This window comes from Pipistrellus hanaki (genome assembly GCF_964339955.1).
Source record: "Pipistrellus hanaki genome assembly, chromosome: 5".
Taxonomy (NCBI): domain Eukaryota; kingdom Metazoa; phylum Chordata; class Mammalia; order Chiroptera; family Vespertilionidae; genus Pipistrellus; species Pipistrellus hanaki.
Window position 1 is genome coordinate 61570826 of NC_140507.1, and position 14795 is coordinate 61585620.

Below are 14795 nucleotides of genomic sequence, written 5' to 3' on the forward strand. Positions count from 1 at the left end.
CCAGAGAACCGCTCGCTGTACTTCTAATTGATTAAGAATATGTTAAAAAGAAAGGTGATGAATTTCAGACACAAAGTCAGGGTTTAGAGGAATAAGCATAAATCCTGTGTTTATTAGATCCATAAAAAAAAAATTCTTTCTATGCTAAACACCTTCAACTTCTAAGAACCCATCCCTCAGACCTGGGGCTGCCTCCCAGCCCACTGTTGGAATTCCTGATGGTGGCAGTCTGAGGAAACATGAGTTCAGTTACCAAATATAGTTGAGTGGAATAAGAGGACAGATGCAATTCCGAGGCCACAGTTGCCTCAAAGTGACCACGGACCAAGCAGTCTGTCATGAAGAGGCAAGGCCAACCTCTGCTCCCCCAGAAAAGAGGAAATGCTCATCTGAACTACATCACCTTTTCGGAGTCGTCAAAGTAACCAAGGATTGAACAGGTCTGTAAGATGTACCCTAATATATAACTAGTAGGACAACATTTGTTAATTAAAAAAAAAAAAAAAAAAAAAGCTAACGCATAATAGCAGTTTGCCTGAAGGTGTAATACTACTTAGAAGCTATCTTGATTTTTCTTTCATTTGGAGAGGGAAAGTAATGGGATTTTTGTCATCTTTTCAAAAACAGAATATAAAAGATTAATCTGCATGCTTTATTTCTACCTATGCTGTCAAAATATTGCATTCTCTATTAGAACCTGAAGCATGCGAAATTGCTGACACCAATATCAAGAGGATTAAATGTAGTTATGGAATTAGCATTTGTCAAGATTGAGTATGTGTTTTGTTTACAGAATATAAGAATGTAGTTCATTTGAACCTCACCCATACTTAAGCTAAATACTGATGGCTTAAATGATACACTTTAGCTTTTAGTAACATTTTAAGTTGTTAATTACACTTTCAAGTTGTTTTTTTCTTTAAATCAGTTGACAGTAATAGCAGACATTTTAAATTATGTCTATGCATAAAGCTTACATATTTTTTCTGGAAAGATAAAGCTTACTAAACTATAATCCAGTAAAATGTAAACATCACAGTCTAATTTATATCTTGTTGTTTTAAATTACACATGAAATTGTCTTGAACCCAATGCATGAGGTTAATACAAAATGATTTCAGGTTCATACCACTTTTTCAGATTTGCTAAAAACACTAATTTCCTTTTAGTACGAATAATGTAGTCTTGTGCCTGACAATAGAATATTATTCAAAATCTATTTAATCACGTATGTGTAGAAATACTTATTGCCTGATAAATATACTTTCAACATTTTCTCCTTGAAGAAAAAAACGTAAATGTTCACCGCTATTATTCAGATTTTTAAAATAATTTTTGACAAATTATTGCTAACAGTAGACAAGACTTAAGAGATTTACCAAGCTAACCGTAAATACATGGATACATATTCCTAGAAAACAAATTAGTCCTCTCATGTTCTAGTGTCCGATATGGATTAAGATCTATATCCTGGCGATTCTATCGTCAATTCTCTATTTGAGTGTCTCTTGTTTCTTGCTAAAACTGAGGGTTGAAAAGGTACTAAAGCAACAGAGTAAGTATCTAGATTACACTGGACAATTACAATCACTTAGATATCTTTATCTCGTTTTTTTAAAATGTAGACAGGAAACATTAGTCAAGTTTCAAAATAAATCTGGCACGTTCTTAAAGATATACCGACTGAAATCTACTTCCAAGACAAGAGCCTCCACGTCATTAATAATGTGTGTGTGGAGGATATCAAAGGGTATCAAGATAACGAAGTTGCAGTCAGGAATTTAGGTCATCTAAAGTTCACCGTTGTGTCCTGTTACATTCCAGCAAAGAAAACAAAGATTGAAGAAAACAACTCTGATTATAATTTGTAACTGTTAAATGATATTAGAGGATAAAGAAAAAAATTTAGTAAATAGGTTTTGCATTTAGGTGGCAGGAATTAAGCCCTGAATGAAGACAATGGCAGTGGAAATGGATGATTTAGAAGTAAAAATCTAGATATTTGCAACTGATTCAATATGGTGGACAAAGATGATAACATGAAGAGGTTCCCAGGAATAATTCCAAATACTGTCTCAGTACGTTACTCTATATGGCTGCTATGGGGCATTAAATGAGCTATTACATTATGCTCCTGAAACTGAGATAAAATATACTGTTTGAAGGGTATTGAAGACAGTAGAATAAATATGATATATCTTCCTGTAATAACAATTTACTTAAAGATTAATGAAAAAAGAAATCCACATGCATTAATAAGAAACAAATAATAAAAATGTGCATTTCTGCATCAAATATGATTTTAGAAATGTTTTATGTTTGACTTTTGCTCTATGGGGCCCTTAGTGAAAAAAAAAATCATAAATAAAAGATGAAGGAAGAAAGAAAGGAAAGAGGAAGGGAGGGAGGAGGGAAGGAATAAAGACAATTTAGGTGATACAAACAAGCTATTTAACACTTCATGAAGCAGTATCTTTTCAGAGAACTGTCAAATAGGGCAAAAGTCAGGAAGCTTTTATAGGATAAGAAATAACGGACGAGAAGAAGAAAATTGGGAAATATCTGATTGGCTTGGGCCACCTCATTTGGGGTGAGAAGGAACAAGGAGGCAGTATAAAGGCCAGTAACTTGGCTTGCTGTTCGTTTGGGGATTGGCTGACTGGATGGTCAAGCAGAGCACTAATACGGACATGAGAATTATCTCTAACTTCATGGGCCAGGGTAGCTCCATCTTGGGTCTAGAAGGTTTCTTCCAACAGAAGGAAAAAATTTAGTCTAGAGACTGCCTGTGATTCTAAAACAAGAGGAAAAAATGTTTTAAAACTTTTCAACTTTGGTTTCCGTAGTTTGGGGTTTATTTTTAAATAGTCTTAGCATTGAATCATTGTACCAACAGTTTTTACTATTACTTTAGTAGTTGTTTGAACATGAAAGTAAACAAATAAAAATACTAAATTTAAAATCATTCATAATTTTAGCTTTTTTTCTCCAAAAAAGAATGGGAAATAAGCAACAAAAGTTTCTCCTAAATGTCTCACTCATGAACCCTGCCCCTGCGTAAGCCCTATCACAGAAGTAATAAGCATTCATTGATTGGTGCATGTTTTTCCATCCTTTTTCATGTATTTATTCCTAACCATATATACATTTTTAAATGCCTATTGAAATGGTACTATATGATCTCTCTTAAGTGCCTGGTCCATGGGGTATGGGATATTGTGTGATACTTGGTATGTCAGCCTTTCAGTAACTTTTTCTTTCAAACTTTTCAACATTTCTTCAATGTAGTTCAAAAACAGATGGCAAAACCTCCCCCATTATCTAACTTCTTAAATAAATAACTTTCATATTTCCAATGGTTTAAAAAAAAACAACTTTGTGGTTAAATATAGGTTTCAACCCTAATTCTACCATTCCCTGCTGGTTCAATTTTGTCCAGATCACGGAACATTTTTATGCTATAGTTTGGGTAACAGGAATAATAAAATGAAAATAATGTCTACCCCATCAATTGTTACGAGAATCTAATAATTTACTATGGAAAACCGGGCAATTCATAATTTAGCAGTTGTTGCATAGTTAGTCCTCAGGGAGGCTAGCATTTATTGTTATAATTGAGTTTTTTCTACAAGACTATTTCGTGTGCATGTGCCTTGTCTTCCCCACGTTCCTCCCAAGTCAGGGAAATATTGTATATTTCAACAGCCTGCAGTGCCATGCCTCATAGATATCACAAAAGGCATGACCCACGGTATATTTTTACTGGCAAAAGAGAAGAGGATTATCCTGGATATCATAGATCTGGATTTTATAATCATCCTCAAAAGTCAGCAACTCTAAAAGCAAATGCTATTCATCATTTCTAAATCTCCTCTCTATCTTTTCTATTATTTGAGTATTTACATATGTATGTGAATTTTATATGACATATTACATATTCAGGAACTCAAAAATACATGTTTTTCCAACTACCAGGATAACAATGCCAAGACAATGTTTGATAAAATTTTTATGTCACAATGTGTGATATACATACTGAATATAACATATTCATTGTAAACTTACATGTTCTATATTCCATACTAGAACATGTCCAACAAAATTATAAATTAAGTGGCATAAATTTCCTTAAGAATTAATAAAATCTGCACAACATTTAAACAAAATAGGTTTATGAAATTTTACATTTGAATATTTGCTTGGGATAAGCAAAGATACTGATAAGCTGCCTGTGGAAGTTCAAGGTGGAGGGGAATCTGAACTGCCTCACAGTGCTTGGTGCCCCACCCCCACCCCAAACCTTTGCTTCACCACATGCTTGCAGGGAATATAGTCAATAATATCATAACTTTATACAGCAATCATTTCAGGTGTATAAAATAGTGATTTCACATTTCTATCCCTTACAGTGTGATCACCACACGTAAGGGATAGAAATGTGAAATCACTATTTTATACACCTGAAATGATTAGAATATTGTGTGTCAACTATACTTTAATTTAAAAAAAATTGAACTTCGTGTTATACATAAATGTCAAAATTCACCTGCAATAATTCGCCTTCCTAACACTATGAGGACACCTGCAACTGCCTCCGTATTACCATCCAAAAACCTAAAGCAGGCATAACTCTTTATATCAAATATCAAATGCCAGTTTTGTCTTTCTCCATCATCGGCCACGATTCAAACCCTTTGCTAAGCACTAGCCATACAGAGACTGTCAGCTGCAGCTCCTGCTTTCAAGGTGTTCACAGTCTAACGGGAAAAGGGCTCTCAAACCCTCATTGATAATTCAGTTAGGTGACTGTTATAATAAATACCGTGCCATGTTCAGAAGAAGGAGAGAATTAATACTGGCTTTGGAATCGTAGAAAGCACCCAAAAGAAGTGAAATTAAGTCAAGTTTTCAAGGATGAACTGGGGTTTGAAACACAGAAACAGAGGGGAAGGACAAAAGAAACAGTGTGTACAAGCATGCAGACCTGAAAGAATGTGGCATGTTCAAGGGTTGACTGACAAGTAGACCAGTGAGGCATGACTGTAATATGGGCCAGAAGGACAATGGAGCATGAGGTTGGAGAGCTTACACCAGAGCCGATCGCCCAGAGGCATGCAGATGACCTGCATATGCTGCTATAGACCTTCTCCCATCACCCAGGGGTAACCCTGGGGGGGGGGGGGGTAGGGGAGAGGATAATATTAAAGGAATGACATGACCAAACTTGTAAATTTGATCATTCCTACCATCTTAGATCTACAGTTATCTGTTTAAACTATTTTAATAGCAATTATCATGTTCCTCCTTGTGTTTAAGTCATTTTTACCCTTGTCTAATCCCTCTAATCTCTCCTGCTGGATAATAACATCATTGAAGGAGACACACTATGCCTGGCTCATCTCTGCCCTCCTTGACACTTCCCTTGCACCTCGTAAATGATAAAACAGGGGTTCAACAGAGTTCATGTTCCACTTATCATTCCAGAAAAGGCAAGTGGCAGAAAGAAAGAATGACTCTAAAATGAGCAGAGCCAAGTAAGAGCCATTTCTCCCCTAGTGAAGAAGCTAGAACTACACAAATTTTAAGAAATTAGAAAATAGTTGCTGATTATGAGCGTTTTAGGGGAAGTGATCATTGGGCTAAATTATTAATGATGAAGATAGTGAAGACCTGAAGGAGAAGAAAACTAAGAAATGAGTTTCCAGGAGATTCAAATTCCTTAGGTCCATGGTTGGCAAACTGCAGCTCGCGAGCCACATGCGGCTCTTTGGCCCCTTGAGTGTGGCTCTTTCACAAAATAGATACCACAGTCTGGCAAATCTGTTTTGAAAAAGTGGCATTAGAAAAAGTTTAAGTTTAAAAAGTTTGTCTCTCAAAAAAAAATTTCAATCGTTGTACTGTTGATATATGGCTCAGCTGACTAATGAGTTTGCCGACCACTGCCTTAGGAGAAGAGGGTAGAAGGAAGGGGCAGAAAAGTGTTAAAGATGTAGGAAAATATTCCTCCTCAAAATTTCAAAATCTTACAATTCCACTTGCTAAAATGGAACACTTTAATGTTTTTGGCATTTACCGCCTTTCCTCTTTACTCATTAAATACTGCATAATTAGTTATTTTTAATGTGTTTCGTTTCTGCATCTAACACACCAGCCTAGAATTGCCCAAAGGACTGTTCGAAATAAAACATGAAATCTCAGGGAAATAATGATGATGTTTGCAGCTGTATTTCTTTTGATAATGACCTTTTTTATTTGGGGGGAGAGGGTTTGACTGACACGAAATCTCTGACGCACAATTTTCCAGTGAGTCTGAGCCACCTGGAAACCTTCCTTGTCCATCGGCGTTGAATGAGCATTTTCCCCAGATGACATGCATGTTCTAGCAGCCATCTCGGGGTTGTAAATTAAACCAGAACCATATATGCCGTAGAGCTATTTTTTTTTTTTCACTGTGCAAGTCATTTTTAAGCTACACCTAATCCTGACAACTGGATCCCATCAGATGGCGCCTCTTTAAACCCAAAATGTAAGCTAATAAGCAGGTGAATGAATCTGCCTCCGGCAAACACTCCCTATTTGAAAGAAGCACTGGAAATGGTTTCATCATTCAGAAGTTTGCTAAGCTTCCTCATATGATGTTTTGCATGAACTTTTAAAACGTACCAGATTATGTTCACTTCACATGAAATATAATTAATAGCAGAACTCTGGTTTCTGACCCACAACTTGATTAGTCTGATCTATTGCTTAGAGGGCTTGGTGGTTAAAACTGTAATTCAATGGTAGTAACTGTGTGGTGAAGGGAATGAGCTCTGGAGTCACTGTCTGGAGGTGAATCGTGGCTCTTTTACATTCTCTGCCTCCGTCTCCTTCTTTTTAAACTGGTGCATGAGGTGAGAATTTGAAATGAAACAACCTATGTAGTGGCTCTTGACAAAATGCCTGCCTCATGATGAGCTGTTCATGGTTAGCCATTATCATTGTCATGATCATCATTGTTAGTTCTTATGTATGTTATGTTATATGAATTCATTAAGAAGCTGATGTTCTATAGCAGGGGTTGGCAAACTTTTTTCTGTAAAAGTCTGGATACATATTTTAGATTTTGTCAATCATACAGTCTCTAAAGCAACTACTCAACTCTGACATTGTTCCACATAAAGAGTCAAGGACAGACACACTCTCAGTTCATTCAGAAGTCAAAAGGCTCTGCCTCCAAAATGATCCATTCAGACATTTCACTGTCTTAATACATCCTTCCAGATCAATCATTTTCATTACACCTTTTGTTGTTGTTTTCACTATGTCTTTAGTGCCTTAATCTCTTTATATTCAAACTCCTACCTATGAATTCCAATGCAGCATAGATTTTAGAACCCATCCCGGCCTTGCAGTATTTCCAACAGCCTTGCCCATTTCCCTTCTATCTTACCTGTGTGCCAACACCTCGATCATCTACTTTCACATCCGCAACTGGACTGCTGAGCTCTGATCACACAGATTAATGACACTGCAAATACATTACATCTAATTTCAACTGAATCCTCACCTATACATCCTTAAGGAAATTTCTCCCTCTCTACAACTATTTCAAATTGTCTCCTGTCCCTATAAATTTCCAAATGCAGAGAAGCCTCAAGATAAAGCCTTTCTTTCTATTACAAATCTCTCTCTCTCTCTCTCTCTCTCTCACGCACACACACACACACACACACACACACACACCACATGCTTTATTATTTCTCTTCTTTGACAATGGAAGAGCTATCCCCTTCCAACCTGAAGCCATCTATATATATATGTGTATATACATATATATATACATCTATATATATATATGTGTGTATATATATATATATATATATATATATATATATATATATATATATATATATAACTAATATGCTGTGTCCATCCGACCAGTGCTATGATGCACACTGACCACCAGGGGGCAGAAACTGAATGCAGGAGCTGCCAAACTGTTCTTGGGTGATGCACCCCGGAACCAGAGAGGAGGGAACCCAATTCCTCACAGGGCCACACGATTCCTCCTGTTGCTGAGGCACTGTTGGCCCCGAATCTGGTTTACAGCACACTTGTGTTGTGTTCCACACCCTGTATGACAGCAGTTTTGCAGAGTGCCCTATCACATTCTGGGACCCCTTAGGGGATGTTGGAGAGCCAGTTTTGACCCAATCACCGCAGGCCAGGCCCATATGCCAGAGGGACCACACTCACTCCACAGATGCCCTTTGAGTGATGGCACTACCCCAGGTGCAGCCGGCTGGGGAGGGGCCGTGGGAGGTTGGTTCCAGGGCGTGTCCAGCCCATCTAGCCCAGTCCCACCCCACTGGCCACCTTCTAATTAATTTCCTTTCAATGTGCATGAATCCATGTACTGGGTCACTAGTTTGTACTGTAATAACCCATTTCATCTCACATCCTGGGAGACCTGCTCTATAGATCACCCCCACTTTCTTACATACATCTTCTGCTTCTCCCTCTCTACTGAATAATCCCATTCACATTGAAACATGTCCCTGGGCCCCATTCTAATAAATAACCTCACTAAATTTCAGACTTTTACCCAGCTGCACTATCTCTCCTCCTTCCTATGAATTTCTCCAAAGAGTCAACCACACCTGCAATCTATAGTTCCTTTCCTTCCATAATTTCTTAACATATCTGGCATCTGGTTTATATCTCTGTCACGTACACTGAGCCTGCTATTGCCAAATGTGCTAAGTTTCCCAGTTGCTACACCAAAAGTGCCCACGCTCTTTCATGGGATGTTTCCATGATACCTCATTCTCTTGGTTTCCCCCCCAACTCCCTGGAGGATTCTTCCCTTTTCTCTCCTAATGGCTGTATCCACTCCCATGGCTTATGGTGCCACATATCCTATCCTATATAATAAAACCCTAGTTTGCAAATCGACTGAACAGTGGAACAGCTAGTCCCTATGATGCACACTGACCACCAGGGGTCAGATGCTCCGTGCAGGAGCTGCCCCCTGGTGATCAGTGCGCTCCCACCGGGGGAGCACCACTCAACCAGAAGCTGGGCTCAAGGCTGGCAAGCTCAGCAGGGGTGGAGGAAGCTGCTCCCACATCCACAGCAGGGCTAAGGACCCCCAGAGGATGTCCGACTGCTGGCTTAGGCCTGATCCCTGCAGGCCAGGCCGAGGGACCCCACCTGCCAGAGGGACCCCACTCATTCTGCAGATGCTCTTTGAGCCACAGAGCTACCCCATGTGCAGCCAGCCGGGGTGGGACCACAGGAGGTTGATTCTAGGGTGAGTCCAGCCTGTCTAGCCCATTCCTGCCCTACCAGAAGGAGCGGGCCTAAGTCAGCAGTGGGACTTCCCCAGAGGGGTCCTTGACTGTGAGAGGAAGCAGGCTGGGCTAAGGGACAACCCCCCCATCCAGTACACTGTTGTCATGCACAGGGCCTCTAGTGGGTTAATAATTCCCAGTCCAGCTCTGGACCACTATCTCAAATTACCTTCCAGTATCAGCACCAGAGTCCCTGAGTTCCCCCAGATGTGAAAAGTGCAAGTCAAAATTAAGCTTCTTTTTTTTTTTTTTTTAAACTTGCTCCCCAACTTGTATTAAGTGAGTTAATGGCACCGTCCACCCCACTGTCTGAGTAAGACTGATTCATTCAATCAATTGTCAACTTCTGTCCTTTCTATTACCTATGAATTGGTTGAGTCCACGCTCTTCTGCCTCAGTGTCACCTGTTCACACTTCCATCACCTTTTTTTTTTTTTTTTTTTATCTACTATCAATTGTGTTTCTTAATAGCAAGCAACAGAAATATTCTTTGGTCAACTTGAGTGCAAAGAAATTATTAATAGGAGTTGTGGCAACTCCTAGAATGAAGCTAGGAATCTATGCAGGAGGCAGGACCACAGAACTGGGACTGGGCTCCTGTGGCTATCCCTGCTGCCAAAGCTACAGAGTTTACACCACATCTTCCATCTCCAACCCCGGATACCCCCCTGCACAGCTGCCACTGCTGCCCTGAACACTCCATGGTGCTGCCTCTGCTGTCACTGTGTGTGTCCAGCTGTCAGAAAGATTTCACCAGGGACCCTGCTTCCAAGTCCAAGAGATGGATGCAGTTAATTGCCAAGTCCAGGCCATGTGCCAAGACTTACGCCCACGTTGCAAAGTGCCGGAGAAGCAAATATTTGGAGATTTTACATCCCATTCCTATACATAAACTCAGTTTTTCACTGAGGCTCATAATATGAGGAATTATCCAAAGCTAACAAGAAGGTTCAGATGGTGGGCAACCAAAAATAAAACAATGAGAAACACACGCAGCCCCTAACTACTACAGACCCCTTCTTTCTTTGACCTTGCCTCCTCTTCTCCTGACTCTGTCCCAACCCAGGCTATAATCAATATTATTTCTTAATTGCAACTCTGGGATGTTTCCACAGTCTTCTTTTGTCTCCTAACTGTGCATAAGATAAAATTCAAGCTCTTCGTATGGCTTCTGGACTTCTCTGAACCACTCCTGCGTTTTAACCTTATCTCTGACTATTTTCCTCATCTCCAGGTGGATTTCTGTTTAACCGAACCTCTCTGAGTCACCTGAGTCCGCCATACTTTCTCAGGGATGCAAGACTGTACATTCAGGCCCTGGATAAGGACATTTTGGTCCATGACAGACCCTGTAGTAGTCCCATAGGACTATAATGGAGCTAAAAATGTTCTATGGCCTATCATTGTAGCTTAAGCCTTAAGGCATCTCTGTTTTTCCCAGGATCTCAGTCAATCAGTAGCAATTGGCTAGAAATGCTTGAGGCACTCACCTGGGCCCCATAAGCTTCCCACAGACATCTCTTCTTTCCAAGCACATTACACTTGGCCCACAGAACACCTGTGGGGTGTTTATTTTTGTGTGTGTGTGTGTGTTTGCTGTGTGTGTTTTGGGAGGAGAATGGAGGTCTCAAGACTATATATATATATATGTATATATATATATATATATGTATATATATATATATATATATATATATATATATATATACACATATATATTTATTTAATCCTGAGGATATTTTTCCATTGAATTTTAGAGAGAGTTGAAGGGAGGGAAGAGACAGAGAGAAACATCAATGTAAAAAAGACACATCTATTGATTGCCTCCTGCATGCACTCTGACCAGGGGATTAAGTCTGCAACCCAAGTACATACCCTTGACAGGGAATGAAACCCAGGACCCTTCAGTCTGTGGGCCAAGGCTCTATCCACTGAACCAAACTGGCTAGGACCCCTGTGGTTCTGATTATGATTGCAAGACACCCTTCTGTGATAAATATTAAGAAACTTAGAAGAAGAAAAAAGAATTTTTGACTTACAGGGGCACAAAGCCAGTTCTTAAATAGAAGGCTGGAGGGGAGGGGGGGGGGGTGCTTTGTGGGTGGGTGCCTAGGGTTTAGAGCGCTCACTCTTCATTGGTGACTTTAAAACATAAGGACAAGAATTTAAAGTGTCAGAAGAAAACAATAACAAACAAGCAACCCAAATGGTCAGTTATCGAATTCAGCCAACATTGAAAACAAAGGCGCCTCAGTCACAGGAGGAGGCACCTGGCTGTTATCTAGTCCTGTGGCTGTTGTTTATTCTAGATTGCCTTTGTTGAAGCAGATGCCTCTCAGAGAAAGATACTTTTTTGAGGACAAAGGCACCCTCAGCAACTTCCACAAGTATATATATATGGGGAGATCTGTTTCTTTAAGAACTTTATATGGAACAGCAAGAAACATCACAAACACGTGCCTCATTAAGGAGCCCGCGCCAGCTGAAATAAAATAAAACTGAAGGTTCATAGACAAGAAGGCCCGCCACGTGACAGTGTCCTGTGAGGCATGGTGGACATCAACACAAGTCACACTAGGTTCTCAGTGGGAAAACCAGAACGATTGCCAAGGTCATCCCCAAGGACACAGGGTCACCTGGGTGCTGTGCCTGGAGTGACAAAAATGTATACACATTTAACAGCTGATAACTCACTTAATTTTCAATCCTCTTCAGGTTTAACTAATTTGAAATAATTGGTAAAGCCAGACTAAGCTTTGAACAAAGAAAATTTATCCTAAAGTGCCACCAGACTTTTTATGGGGACACATAAAAGATAAAGTTTATGGTATAAAATCGGCAACCGGCAACGAATTGAGGGAGCACAAATAATGAATAACATTATTCGTGATGTTTGTGATTCCATTGCTTCGCTTTATCAGCAGTGCCTTGACAAAAAAAAAAAAAAAAAAAAAATCATTTCTAGAAATGCTTTCAAATTTTGAGAATGAACTGTGTATTAATAACAAGGACTTTTAATCATTCAAAGTGTGTATACATTTTTGGGACATCCTGTCTCGACATGGTCTTTTGAGTCCGCTGGACTCAAAACCAAAAGCCACCTTCCCTGGGTTTACTACTTACACACTGGTGCGGACTGCACTTGGGATGGCATTCCCGCTGAGGAAGAGAAAAAGCTCCAGGACGTAGTCCACACCCTGGCGCAAGCCAAGGGGACCTCAAAGCTGCAGATGCCGGAATGCAAAGTCAAGGTCTCCCCAGACAGGCCATGCAAAGAGGGCGTCGAGGTGCACAGGACTCTGCGGCTGAGCCACCGGTCCATCGCCTGCTTCCCAGGATCCTTTGCGCCCAGGCGTCCAGTAGCTGTAGCGCCGAAATGTGGACAAGCCTGTGCCTCCAGAAGGGGAAGGAAATGAAGCCCCGCCTTCTAGCTAAGCCGCTTTCCCTGGAGAGATTACTGCACCATATTGCACAGAAGCACAAAGGAAAACGGCTCCACTTTTAATACCATCTTGGCTCTTCTGGAGGAGCTGAGGGTTGCAGAGCTGCGGCCAGGGAAGCTGTCTTCTACTCTCGGCAAAGGCCAGCAACAGCGATGTGGCGGTTGAGAAGAAAAAGCCTCGGAAGAAAAAAAGTTGCCTTTGGAGACCTCAGACAGAAGGTGTCAGCTTGTGATGCCTGGCGCTTGTGATGCCTGTCCATGGTGGATAAAAATGCGATTGTGCTCTGCCAGGGGTGTGCTCTGTGCCCCGTTGTCCCTTCTAAATGCTAACATGGCACTTGACACAGTAAAACATGCATGCTTGCTACTTATTTGTATCCTTTATAGACTATTAAGTTCAATGAGGGCAGAAACCTTGTCTTTTCCAAATTTCATCTGAGTGTCTAGCACAGTGCGTGGCATGTCCTTAGACACTCCATAAACAGATCTTGAATGCGGAATTCTCTTCTGTGTGGAATATCTATTCCAGAGTCTGTTGTAAAAGTTAATCACTCAGGCCAAAACCGGTTTGGCTCAATGGATAGAGCGTCGGCTTGGGGACTGGAAGGTCCCGGGTTCGAGTCCGGTCAAGGGTATGTACCTTGGTTGCGGGCATATCCCCAGTAGGGGGTGTGCAAGAGGCAGCTGATCGATGACTCTCTCTCATTGATGTTTCTAACTCTCTATCTCTCTCCCTTCCTCTCTGTACAAAATCAATAAAATATATTAAAAAAAAAAAAAAAGTTAATCACTCAGAATCAAAGGTTTTGTTTCCAATATTTACCTGGACTTTCAGCTTAGCTCCAGATGCGGTTGACACAAAATTGTTAGATAGGACAAGGGTCTCAAGGTTTGGACCATTCTAACTAAAGGCTATTTTTGCTAAATGAAAAAAAGGTAACATGGTATTTTGCAGACCAGCTATAAACAGGATAAGCTTGGCAGAAACAACCTGATAAGTGTAGCCAACTTCAAAAAGAAGAAATCAACATGTAATTGACCAAGCAGTGTATACCAGCAATGGCTAAGCCTCCTCCTGGGAGGCAGAGGAGTGGCTATGGGTCCCCTGTCTCCTTTACTTGCTACAAGAAAGTTAAACTACCTTGTGACAACCACGTCTTGATTTTTAACAGAGCACCCCAAGTTGTGAACTCCTTGGATTCAGTAATAAAATGTTCCCCAATCTCTAACCGCACTGAGTTCAGTACAAAAAGTGAATGAAAATAAGATATATTCAAATATTCAAAATACATTGGACATAGCTATTCTCCATATATGGACTATATTTCACGAGTTACTGAGGAATCAGAGTGGTTCCATCGGGAACACAGACTGAACAAAGGCATCAGGGTAATGTTTGGGCTGATAAAGAGGCGGGCAATGATGAGACCACTCAAACGGATTTGTAAGATTTACTTGGACAATAGTGGGATATACGCTTCAGTGGGTAGAGTGGGACTAGAATGTAGAGAATCTCATAATCCAGGCTCAGCCAAGTGAGTAATCTTTCTAAGAGGACATCTAAGACACAAGTGTAACATTCGACTAAAGAAGATATGGTGGGTTCCTAATGAGCTTCAGGATCTCTGTTTACAACCTTCTGTTGAATTAGTAGATTCTGTGAATCATCCTGTGTGGCAGCAGGTTCTTGAGGTGCATTTCTGGGACCTCCTACATCATGTTTTTTGAGATTAGAGACTTTCAGGGGCCAAAAAAAAAATGCAAGCTCTAAAAATGCAAGCTCTTGGGTCATATGAGAGAAAATAACATGACACTTAATAAAAGAAAATCTCATCACTCAAGGCAGAATCCCTAGATGGGAAATTGCTTCTAAACAAGCAGCTTCATTCTAGCCTCACAAGACATACTGACCTCCCCGGGAACGAATGTCTCACCCAGTTCACTCCCACCCAACTAACAAAGTTGCGCTTCACCACACCCAGCAAGCCTCCTTTTATTGACTTCCAGACTCAATTGTG

General features: G+C 40.4%; 1 protein-coding gene across 1 annotated transcript in view; it reads left to right on the forward strand.

The window, feature by feature from the left end:
* Nucleotides 1-348: 348 nt before the first annotated feature.
* Nucleotides 349-14795, forward strand: part of PALLD (palladin, cytoskeletal associated protein) — a 386711-nt gene continuing 372264 nt past the window's right edge. Inside the window, exon 1 of the mRNA XM_084883726.1 lies at nt 349-444. The gene's annotated coding sequence lies outside the window, so the exon portion shown is untranslated. The remainder of the gene's footprint in view (nt 445-14795) is intronic.